Source organism: Oncorhynchus keta, chromosome 34, assembly GCF_023373465.1.
Source record: "Oncorhynchus keta strain PuntledgeMale-10-30-2019 chromosome 34, Oket_V2, whole genome shotgun sequence".
NCBI lineage: Eukaryota > Metazoa > Chordata > Actinopteri > Salmoniformes > Salmonidae > Oncorhynchus > Oncorhynchus keta.
The window spans coordinates 1,231,229-1,243,722 of NC_068454.1; the positions used below are offsets into that span (position 1 = coordinate 1,231,229).

Here is a 12,494-nt window from a genome sequence, read left to right on the forward strand (position 1 = left end):
GTAGCAACACAGCATGGTAGTAACACAGCATGGTAACAACACAGCATGGTAGCAACACAGCATGGTAGCAACACAGCATGGTAGTAACACAGCATGGTAGCAACACAGCATGGTAGCAACACAGCATGGTAGCAACACAGCATGATAGCAACACAGCATGGTAGCAACACAGTATGGTAGTAACACAGCATGGTAGCAACACAGCATGGCAGCAACACAGCATGGTAGCAACACAGCATGGTAGCAACACAGCATGGCAGCAACACAGCATGGTAGCAACACAGCATGGTAGTAACACAGCATGGTAGCAACACAGCATGGTAGCAGCACAGCATGGTAGTAACACAGCATGGTAGCAGCACAGCATGGTAGTAACACAGCATGGTAGCAACACAGCATGGTAGCAACACAGCATGGCAGCAACACAGCATGGTAGCAACACAGCATGGTAGCAACACAGCATGGTAGCAGCACAGCATGGTAGCAGCACAGCATGGTAGTAACACAGCATGGTAGCAGCACAGCATGGTAGTAACACAGCATGGTAGCAGCACAGCATGGTAGTAACACAGCATGGTAGCAACACAGCATGGCAGCAACACAGCATGGCAGCAACACAGCATGGTAGTAACACAGCATGGTAGCAGCACAGCATGGTATCAGCACAGCATGGTAGTAACACAGCATGGTAGCAACACAGCATGGAAGCAACACAGCATGGTAGTAACACAGCATGGTAGCAACACAGCATGGCAGCAACACAGCATGGCAGCAACACAGCATGGTAGTAACACAGCATGGTAGCAACACATGACAACACAGCATGGCAGCAACACAGCATGGTACAGACATAATTGGACACAGACAACAGCACAAAGGGAAAGAAGGTCTTTGAATGAAGACTGTTCAATGTCACTGTTATGTAAAAACAGACTCAATCACTCTCGCTGACCGTTGTGGCTGCTTTGAGTGATGTGTTGTTGTCTCTACCTTGTTGCCCCTATCATTATGGTTCATTTGATGCAAAGGTTCAACCACGTTTATTTTTGGTGAGCAAAAAGGCCTTTCATCTGATCTAATTACATTTTCATTTTTAAAAGTGTGGCTGGTCATGTGACTGAAATTGCAAATGTTCCTTTATGCACTGAACAAAGTTTTCAGCGGTTGAAGGAAATGTGTTCAGAGAGGTAACCACACCTGTAAAGAGAGGTAACCACACCTGTAAAGCCAGGTAACCACACCTGTAAAGCCAGGTAACCACACCTGTAAAGCCAGGTAACCACACCTGTAAAGAGAGGTAACCACACCTGTAAAGAGAGGTAACCACACCTGTAAAGCCAGGTAACCACACCTGTAAAGCCAGGTAACCACACCTGTAAAGAGAGGTAACCACACCTGTAAAGAGAGGTAACCACACCTGTAAAGAGAGGTAACCAAACCTGTAAAGAGAGGTAACCACACCTGTAAAGCCAGGTAACCACACCTATAAAGAGTGGTAACCACATCTGTAAAGAGATAACCACACCTGTAACCACACCTGTAAAGAGAGGTAACCACACCTGTAAAGAGAGGTAACCACACCTGTAAAGAGAGGTAACCACACCTGTAAAGAGAGGTAACCACACCTGTAAAGCCAGGTAACCACACCTGTAAAGCCAGGTAACCACACCTGTAAAGAGAGGTAACCACACCTGTAAAGAGAGGTAACCACACCTGTAAAGAGAGGTAACCACACCTGTAAAGAGAGGTAACCACACCTGTAAAGAGAGGTAACCACACCTGTAAAGAGAGGTAACCACACCTGTAAAGAGAGGTAACCACACCTGTAAAGAGAGGTAACCACACCTGTAAAGCCAGGTAACCACACCTGTAAAGCCAGGTAACCACACCTGTAAAGCCAGGTAACCACACCTGTAAAGCCAGGTAACCACACCTGTAAAGAGAGGTAACCACACCTGTAAAGAGAGGTAACCACACCTGTAAAGCCAGGTAACCACACCTGTAAAGCCAGGTAACCACACCTGTAAAGCCAGGTAAAGCCAGGTAACCACCTGTAAAGAGAGGTAACCACACCTGTAAAGAGAGTTAACCACACCTGTAAAGCCAGGTAACCACACCTGTAAAGCCAGGTAACCACACCTGTAAAGAGAGAGTAACCACACCTGTAAAGAGAGTTAACCACACCTGTAAAGCCAGGTAACCACACCTGTAAAGCCAGGTAACCACACCTGATGGACATGATTAACTCACTGTGATGGACATGGTTAACTCACTGTGATGGACGTGGTTAACTCACTGTGATGGACATGGTTAACTCACTGTGATGGACGTGGTTAACTCACTGTGATGGACATGATTAACTCACTGTGATGGACGTGGTTAACTCACTGTGATGGACATGGTTAACTCACTGTGATGGACGTGGTTAACTCACTGTGATGGACATGGTTAACTCACTGTGATGGACATGGTTAACTCACTGTGATGGACATGGTTAACTCACTGTGATGGACATGGTTAACTCACTGTGATGGACGTGGTTAACTCACTGTGATGGACATGGTTAACTCACTGTGATGGACGTGGTTAATTCACTGTGATGGACGTGGTTAACTCACTGTGATGGACATGGTTAACTTATAACATTGATGGCAAACATTCTTCTTTATTTTCTATCAATCCATGAAATATAATTGCCTTTCCGTAGTCAGTAGATTTAAACCATCCGTAGTCAGTAGGATTAAACCACCCGTAGTCAGTAGTCAGTAGGATTATTCCATCCGTAGTCAGTAGGATTAAACCACCCGTAGTCAGTAGTCAGTAGGATTATTCTATCCGTAGTCAGTAGGATTAAACCACCCGTAGTCAGTAGTCAGTAGGATTATTCCATCTGCAGTCAGTAGTCAGTAGGATTACACCATCCGTAGTCAGTAGGATTACACCATCCATAGTCAGTAGGATTATACCATCCGTAGTCTGTAGGATTACACCATCCGTAGTCAGTAGTCAGTAGGATTATTCCATCCGTAGTCAGTAGGATTAAACCACCCGTAGTCAGTAGTCAGTAGGATTATTCCATCTGCAGTCAGTAGTCAGTAGGATTACACCATCCGTAGTCAGTAGGATTACACCATCCATAGTCAGTAGGATTACACAATCCGCAGTCAGTAGGATTATACCATCCGTAGTCTGTAGGATTACACCATCCGTAGTCAGTAGTCTGTAGGATTATTCCATCCGTAGTCATTAGGATTATACCATCCGTAGTCAGTAGTCTGCAGGATTATTCCATCCGTAGTCAGTAGTCAGTAGGATTATTCCATCCGTAGTCAGTAGGATTATACCATCCGTAGTCAGTAGGATTACACCATCCGTAGTCAGTAGGATTACACCATCCGTAGTCAGTAGGATTAAACCATCCGTAGTCAGTAGGATTATACCATCCGTAGTCAGTAGGATTATACCATCCGTAGTCAGTAGGATTTTACCATCCGTAGTCAGTAGGATTATACCATCCGTAGTCAGTAGGATTATACCATCCGTAGTCAGTAGGATTTTACCATCCGTAGTCAGTAGGATTTTACCATCCGTAGTCAGTAGGATTATACCATCCGTAGTCAGTAGGATTATACCATCCGTAGTCAGTAGGATTACACCATCCGTAGTCAGTAGGATTACACCATCCATAGTCAGTAGGATTATACCATCCGTAGTCAGTAGGATTACACCATCCGTAGTCAGTAGGATTATACCATCCGTAGTCAGTAGGATTTTACCATCCGTAGTCAGTAGGATTATACCATCCGTAGTCAGTAGGATTATACCATCCGTAGTCAGTAGGATTATACCATCCGTAGTCAGTAGGATTACACCATCCGTAGTCAGTAGGATTACACCATCCGTAGTCAGTAGGATTATACCATCCGTAGTCAGTAGGATTACACCATCCGTAGTCAGTAGGATTATACCATCCGTAGTCAGTAGGATTTTACCATCCGTAGTCAGTAGGATTTTACCATCCGTAGTCAGTAGGATTATACCATCCGTAGTCAGTAGGATTATACCATCTGTAGTCAGTAGGATTTTACCATCCGTAGTCAGTAGGATTACACCATCCGTAGTCAGTAGGATTACACCATCCGTAGTCAGTAGGATTATACCATCCACTCTAGACTCTCTGTTACTGACTGTATTTCTCTATATTTCTGTTCTAATATAATAATATAATAAATAATATATGCCATTTAGCAGACGCTTTTATCCAAAGCGACTTACAGTCATGTGTGCATACATTCTACGTATGGGTGGTCCCAGGAATCGAACCCACTACCCTGGCGTTACAAGCGCCATGCTCTACCAACTGTGCTACAGTTCTCCTAGCCACTCAGTGTGCTTCTCACTTTGAAGAGGAGGGATAGCATGAGCACTTCATCCTAATTCCTAAAGAGGGGATCCTCTCTCTCTCTCTCAATTTTATTGAAATGCCATGTTCATTATTACTTACATTGTCAAAGTCTACATGTATAAAAATAAACATATATATTTATATATAAATAAATGGTGGGACCAAGAGCAATAATACTAGTAGTAGTGGACATGGGATTACCATTAACAACAACTACAACAACAATAATAATAGTAGTAGTGGACATGGGATTACCATTAACAACAACTACAACAACAATAATAATAGTAGTAGTGGACATGGGATTACCATTAACAACAACTACAACAACAATATTAATAGCAGTAGTGGACATGGGATTACCATTAACAACAACTACAACAACAATAATAATAGTAGTAGTGGACATGGGATTACCATTAACAACAACTACAACAACAATAATAATAGTAGTAGTGGACATGGGATTACCATTAACAACAACTACAACAGCAATAATAATAGTAGTAGTGGACATGGGATTACCATTAACAACAACTACAACAACAATAATAATAGTAGTAGTGGACATGGGATTACCATTAACAACAACTACAACAGCAATATTAATAGTAGTAGTGGACATGGGATTACCATTAACAACAACTACAACAACAATAATAATAGTAGTAGTGGACATGGGATTACCATTAACAACAACTACAACAGCAATATTAATAGTAGTAGTGGACATGGGATTACCATTAACAACAACTACAACAACAATAATAATAGTAGTAGTGGACATGGGATTACCATTAACAACAACTACAACAACAATATTAATAGTAGTAGTGGACATGGGATTACCATTAACAACAACTACAACAGCAATAATAATAGTAGTAGTGGACATGGGATTAGTAGTAATAATAGTAGTGGACATGGGATTACCATTAACAACAACTACAACAGCAATAATAATAGTAGTAGTGGACATGGGATTACCATTAACAACAACTACAACAACAATAATAATAGTAGTAGTGGACATGGGATTACCATTAACAACAACTACAACAGCAATAATAATAGTAGTAGTGGACATGGGATTACCATTAACAACAACTACAACAACAATAATAATAGTAGTAGTGGACATGGGATTACCATTAACAACAACTACAACAACAATAATAATAGTAGTAGTGGACATGGGATTACCATTAACAACAACTACAACAGCAATAATAATAGTAGTAATGGACATGGGATTACCATTAACAACAACTACAACAACAATAATAATAGTAGTAGTGGACATGGGATTACCATTAACAACAACTACAACAACAATAATAATAGTAGTAGTGGACATGGGATTACCATTAACAACAACTACAACAGCAATAATAATAGTAGTAGTGGACATGGGATTACCATTAACAACAACTACAACAACAATAATAATAGTAGTAGTGGACATGGGATTACCATTAACAACAACTACAACAACAATATTAATAGTAGTAGTGGACATGGGATTACCATTAACAACAACTACAACAACAATAATAATAGTAGTAGTGGACATGGGATTACCATTAACAACAACTACAACAACAATAATAATAGTAGTAGTGGACATGGGATTACCATTAACAACAACTACAACAACAATAATAATAGTAGTAGTGGACATGGGATTACCATTAACAACAACTACAACAACAATAATAATAGTAGTAGTGGACATGGGATTACCATTAACAACAACTACAACAACAATATTAATAGTAGTAGTGGACATGGGATTACCATTAACAACAACTACAACAACAATAATAATAGTAGTAGTGGACATGGGATTACCATTAACAACAACTACAACAACAATATTAATAGCAGTAGTGGACATGGGATTACCATTAACAACAACTACAACAACAATAATAATAGTAGTAGTGGACATGGGATTACCATTAACAACAACTACAACAACAATAATAATAGTAGTAGTGGACATGGGATTACCATTAACAACAACTACAACAGCAATAATAATAGTAGTAGTGGACATGGGATTACCATTAACAACAACTACAACAACAATAATAATAGTAGTAGTGGACATGGGATTACCATTAACAACAACTACAACAGCAATAATAATAGTAGTAGTGGACATGGGATTACCATTAACAACAACTACAACAACAATAATAATAGTAGTAGTGGACATGGGATTACCATTAACAACAACTACAACAGCAATATTAATAGTAGTAGTGGACATGGGATTACCATTAACAACAACTACAACAACAATAATAATAGTAGTAGTGGACATGGGATTACCATTAACAACAACTACAACAACAATATTAATAGTAGTAGTGGACATGGGATTACCATTAACAACAACTACAACAACAATATTAATAGTAGTAGTGGACATGGGATTACCATTAACAACAACTACAACAACAATAATAATAATAGTAGTGGACATGGGATTACCATTAACAACAACTACAACAACAATAATAATAGTAGTAGTGGACATGGGATTACCATTAACAACAACTACAACAGCAATAATAATAGTAGTAGTGGACATGGGATTACCATTAACAACAACTACAACAACAATAATAATAGTAGTAGTGGACATGGGATTACCATTAACAACAACTACAACAACAATAATAATAGTAGTAGTGGACATGGGATTACCATTAACAACAACTACAACAGCAATAATAATAGTAGTAGTGGACATGGGATTACCATTAACAACAACTACAACAACAATAATAATAGTAGTAGTGGACATGGGATTACCATTAACAACAACTACAACAACAATAATAATAGTAGTAGTGGACATGGGATTACCATTAACAACAACTACAACAGCAATAATAAGTAGTAGTAGTGGACATGGGATTACCATTAACAACAACTACAACAACAATAATAATAGTAGTAGTGGACATGGGATTACCATTAACAACAACTACAACAACAATAATAATAGTAGTAGTGGACATGGGATTACCATTAACAACAACTACAACAACAATAATAATAGTAGTAGTGGACATGGGATTACCATTAACAACAACTACAACAACAATAATAATAGTAGTAGTGGACATGGGATTACCATTAACAACAACTACAACAACAATATTAATAGTAGTAGTGGACATGGGATTACCATTAACAACAACTACAACAACAATAATAATAGTAGTAGTGGACATGGGATTACCATTAACAACAACTACAACAACAATATTAATAGTAGTAGTGGACATGGGATTACCATTAACAACAACAACAAACAACAATAATAATAGTAGTAGTGGACATGGGATTACCATTAACAACAACTACAACAACAATAATAATAGTAGTAGTGGACATGGGATTACCATTAACAACAACTACAACAACAATAATAATAGTAGTAGTGGACATGGGATTACCATTAACAACAACTACAACAACAATAATAATAGCAGTAGTGGACATGGGATTACCATTAACAACAACTACAACAGCAATAATAATAGTAGTAGTGGACATGGGATTACCATTAACAACAACTACAACAACAATAATAATAGTAGTAGTGGACATGGGATTACCATTAACAACAACTACAACAACAATAATAATAGTAGTAGTGGACATGGGATTACCATTAACAACAACTACAACAACAATAATAATAGTAGTAGTGGACATGGGATTACCATTAACAACAACTACAACAGCAATATTAATAGTAGTAGTGGACATGGGATTACCATTAACAACAACTACAACAACAATAATAATAGTAGTAGTGGACATGGGATTACCATTAACAACAACTACAACAGCAATAATAAATAGTAGTAGTGGACATGGGATTACCATTAACAACAACTACAACAACAATAATAATAGTAGTAGTGGACATGGGATTACCATTAACAACAACTACAACAGCAATATTAATAGTAGTAGTGGACATGGGATTACCATTAACAACAACTACAACAACAATAATAATAGTAGTAGTGGACATGGGATTACCATTAACAACAACTACAACAGCAATATTAATAGTAGTAGTGGACATGGGATTACCATTAACAACAACAACAACAACAATAATAATAGTAGTAGTGGACATGGGATTACCATTAACAACAACTACAACAACAATAATAATAGTAGTAGTGGACATGGGATTACCATTAACAACAACTACAACAGCAATATTAATAGTAGTAGTGGACATGGGATTACCATTAACAACAACTACAACAGCAATAATAATAATAGTAGTGGACATGGGATTACCATTAACAACAACAACAACAACAACAATAATAATAGTAGTAGTGGACATGGGATTACCATTAACAACAACTACAACAACAATAATAATAGTAGTAGTGTGGACATGGGATTACCATTAACAACAACTACAACAACAATAATAATAGTAGTAGTGGACATGGGATTACCATTAACAACAACTACAACAGCAATATTAATAGTAGTAGTGGACATGGGATTACCATTAACAACAATTACAACAGCAATATTAATAGTAGTAGTGGACATGGGATTACCATTAACAACAACTACAACAACAATAATAATAGTAGTAGTGGACATGGGATTACCATTAACAACAACTACAACAGCAATATTAATAGTAGTAGTGGACATGGGATTACCATTAACAACAACTACAACAGCAATATTAATAGTAGTAGTGGACATGGGATTACCATTAACAACAACTACAACAGCAATATTAATAGTAGTAGTGGACATGGGATTACCATTAACAACAACTACAACAGCAATATTAATAGTAGTAGTGGACATGGGATTACCATTAACAACAACTACAACAACAATAATAATAGTAGTAGTGGACATGGGATTACCATTAACAACAACTACAACAGCAATAATAATAGTAGTAGTGGACATGGGATTACCATTAACAACAACTACAACAACAATAATAATAGTAGTAGTGGACATGGGATTACCATTAACAACAACTACAACAACAATAATAATGAGAACAACAATACATTAAACCAATGGTAGTGGACCAGTGTCAACATGACTGAGAAGACACATGACCTGGTAGTAGACCAGTGTCAACATGACTGAGAAGACACATGACCTGGTAGTAGACCAGTGTCAACATGACTGAGAAGACACATGACCTGGTAGTAGACCAGTGTCAACATGACTGAGAAGACACATGACCTGGTAGTAGACCAGTGTCAACATGACTGAGAAGACACATGACCTGGTAGTAGACCAGTGTCAACATGACTGAGAAGACACATGATGTGGTAGTAGACCAGTGTCAACATGACTGAGAAGACACATGACCTGGTAGTAGACCAGTGTCAACATGACTGAGAAGACACATGATGTGGTAGTAGACCAGTGTCAACATGACTGAGAAGACACATGACCTGGTAGTAGACCAGTGTCAACATGACTGAGAAGACACATGACCTGGTAGTAGACCAGTGTCAACATGACTGAGAAGACACATGACCTGGTAGTAGACCAGTGTCAACATGACTGAGAAGACACATTGACCTGGTAGTAGACCAGTGTCAACATGACTGAGATGACACATGACCTGGTAGTGGACCAGTGTCAACATGACTGAGAAGACACATGACCTGGTAGTAGACCAGTGTCAACATGACTGAGAAGACACATGACCTGGTAGTAGACCAGTGTCAACATGACTGAGAAGACACATGATGTGGTAGTAGACCAGTGTCAACATGACTGAGAAGACACATGACCTGGTAGTGGACCAGTGTCAACATGACTGAGAAGACACATGACCTGGTAGTGGACCAGTGTCAACATGACTGAGAAGAGACATGACATGGTAGTAGATGAGTGTCAACATGACTGAGAAGACACATGATGTGGTAGTAGACCAGTGTCAACATGACTGAGAAGACACATGACCTGGTAGTAGACCAGTGTCAACATGACTGAGAAGACACATGACCTGGTAGTAGACCAGTGTCAACATGACTGAGAAGACACATGACCTGGTAGTAGACCAGTGTCAACATGACTGAGAAGACACATGACCTGGTAGTAGACCAGTGTCAACATGACTGAGAAGACACATGACCTGGTAGTAGACCAGTGTCAACATGACTGAGAAGACACATGACGTGGTAGTAGACCAGTGTCAACATGACTGAGAAGACACATGACCTGGTAGTAGACCAGTGTCAACATGACTGAGAGGACACATGACCTGGTAGTAGACCAGTGTCAACATGACTGAGAAGACACATGACCTGGTAGTAGACCAGTGTCAACATGACTGAGAAGACACATGACCTGGTAGTGGACCAGTGTCAACATGACTGAGAAGACACATGACCTGGTAGTAGACCAGTGTCAACATGACTGAGAAGACACATGACCTGGTAGTAGACCAGTGTCAACATGACTGAGAAGACACATGACCTGGTAGTAGACCAGTGTCAACATGACTGAGAAGACACATGACCTGGTAGTGGACCAGTGTCAACATGACTGAGAAGACACATGACCTGGTAGTAGACCAGTGTCAACATGACTGAGGAGACACATGACCTGGTAGTAGACCAGTGTCAACATGACTGAGAAGACACATGACCTGGTAGTAGACCAGTGTCAACATGACTGAGAAGACACATGACCTGGTAGTAGACCAGTGTCAACATGACTGAGAAGACACATGACCTGGTAGTAGACCAGTGTCAACATGACTGAGAAGACACATGACCTGGTAGTAGACCAGTGTCAACATGACTGAGAAGACACATGACCTGGTAGTAGACCAGTGTCAACATGACTGAGAAGACACATGACGTGGTAGTAGACCAGTGTCAACATGACTGAGAAGACACATGACCTGGTAGTAGACCAGTGTCAACATGACTGAGAAGACACATGACGTGGTAGTAGACCAGTGTCAACATGACTGAGAAGACACATGACCTGGTAGTAGACCAGTGTCAACATGACTGAGAAGACACATGACCTGGTAGTAGACCAGTGTCAACATGACTGAGAAGACACATGACCTGGTAGTAGACCAGTGTCAACATGACTGAGAAGACACATGACCTGGTAGTGGACCAGTGTCAACATGACTGAGAAGACACATGACCTGGTAGTAGACCAGTGTCAACATGACTGAGAAGACACATGACCTGGTAGTAGACCAGTGTCAACATGACTGAGAAGACACATGACGTGGTAGTGGACCAGTGTCAACATGACTGAGAAGACACATGACCTGGTAGTGGACCAGTGTCAACATGACTGAGAGGACACATGACCTGGTAGTAGACCAGTGTCAACATGACTGAGAAGACACATGACCTGGTAGTAGACCAGTGTCAACATGACTGAGAAGACATATGACGTGGTAGTAGACCAGTGTCAACATGACTGAGAAGACACATGACCTGGTAGTGGACCAGTGTCAACATGACTGAGAAGACACATGACCTGGTAGTGGACCAGTGTCAACATGACTGAGAAGACACATGACCTGGTAGTAGACCAGTGTCAACATGACTGAGAAGACACATGACCTGGTAGTAGACCAGTGTCAACATGACTGAGAAGACACATGACCTGGTAGTAGACCAGTGTCAACATGACTGAGAGGACACATGACCTGGTAGTAGACCAGTGTCAACATGACTGAGAAGACACATGACCTGGTAGTAGACCAGTGTCAACATGACTGAGAAGACACATGACCTGGTAGTAGACCAGTGTCAACATGACTGAGAGGACACATGACCTGGTAGTAGACCAGTGTCAACATGACTGAGAAGACACATGACCTGGTAGTGGACCAGTGTCAACATGACTGAGAAGACACATGACCTGGTAGTGGACCAGTGTCAACATGACTGAGAAGACACATGACCTGGTAGTAGACCAGTGTCAACATGACTGAGAAGACACATGACCTGGTAGTGGACCAGTGTCAACATGACTGAGAAGACACATGACCTGGTAGTAGACCAGTGTCAAC

General features: G+C 40.0%; 1 long non-coding RNA gene across 1 annotated transcript in view; it reads right to left on the reverse strand.

Moving 5' to 3' along the window:
• Positions 1-9,855: 9,855 nt before the first annotated feature.
• Positions 9,856-12,494, reverse strand: part of LOC127914926 (uncharacterized) — a 3,432-nt gene continuing 793 nt past the window's right edge. The window contains exons 1-4 of the long non-coding RNA XR_008089435.1: positions 12,215-12,494; positions 11,914-12,128; positions 10,409-11,053; positions 9,856-10,021 (exon numbers count right to left, since the gene is read on the reverse strand). The exon at positions 12,215-12,494 is cut by the window's right edge and continues 793 nt beyond it. This is a non-coding gene — a long non-coding RNA (uncharacterized LOC127914926). The remainder of the gene's footprint in view (positions 10,022-10,408; positions 11,054-11,913; positions 12,129-12,214) is intronic.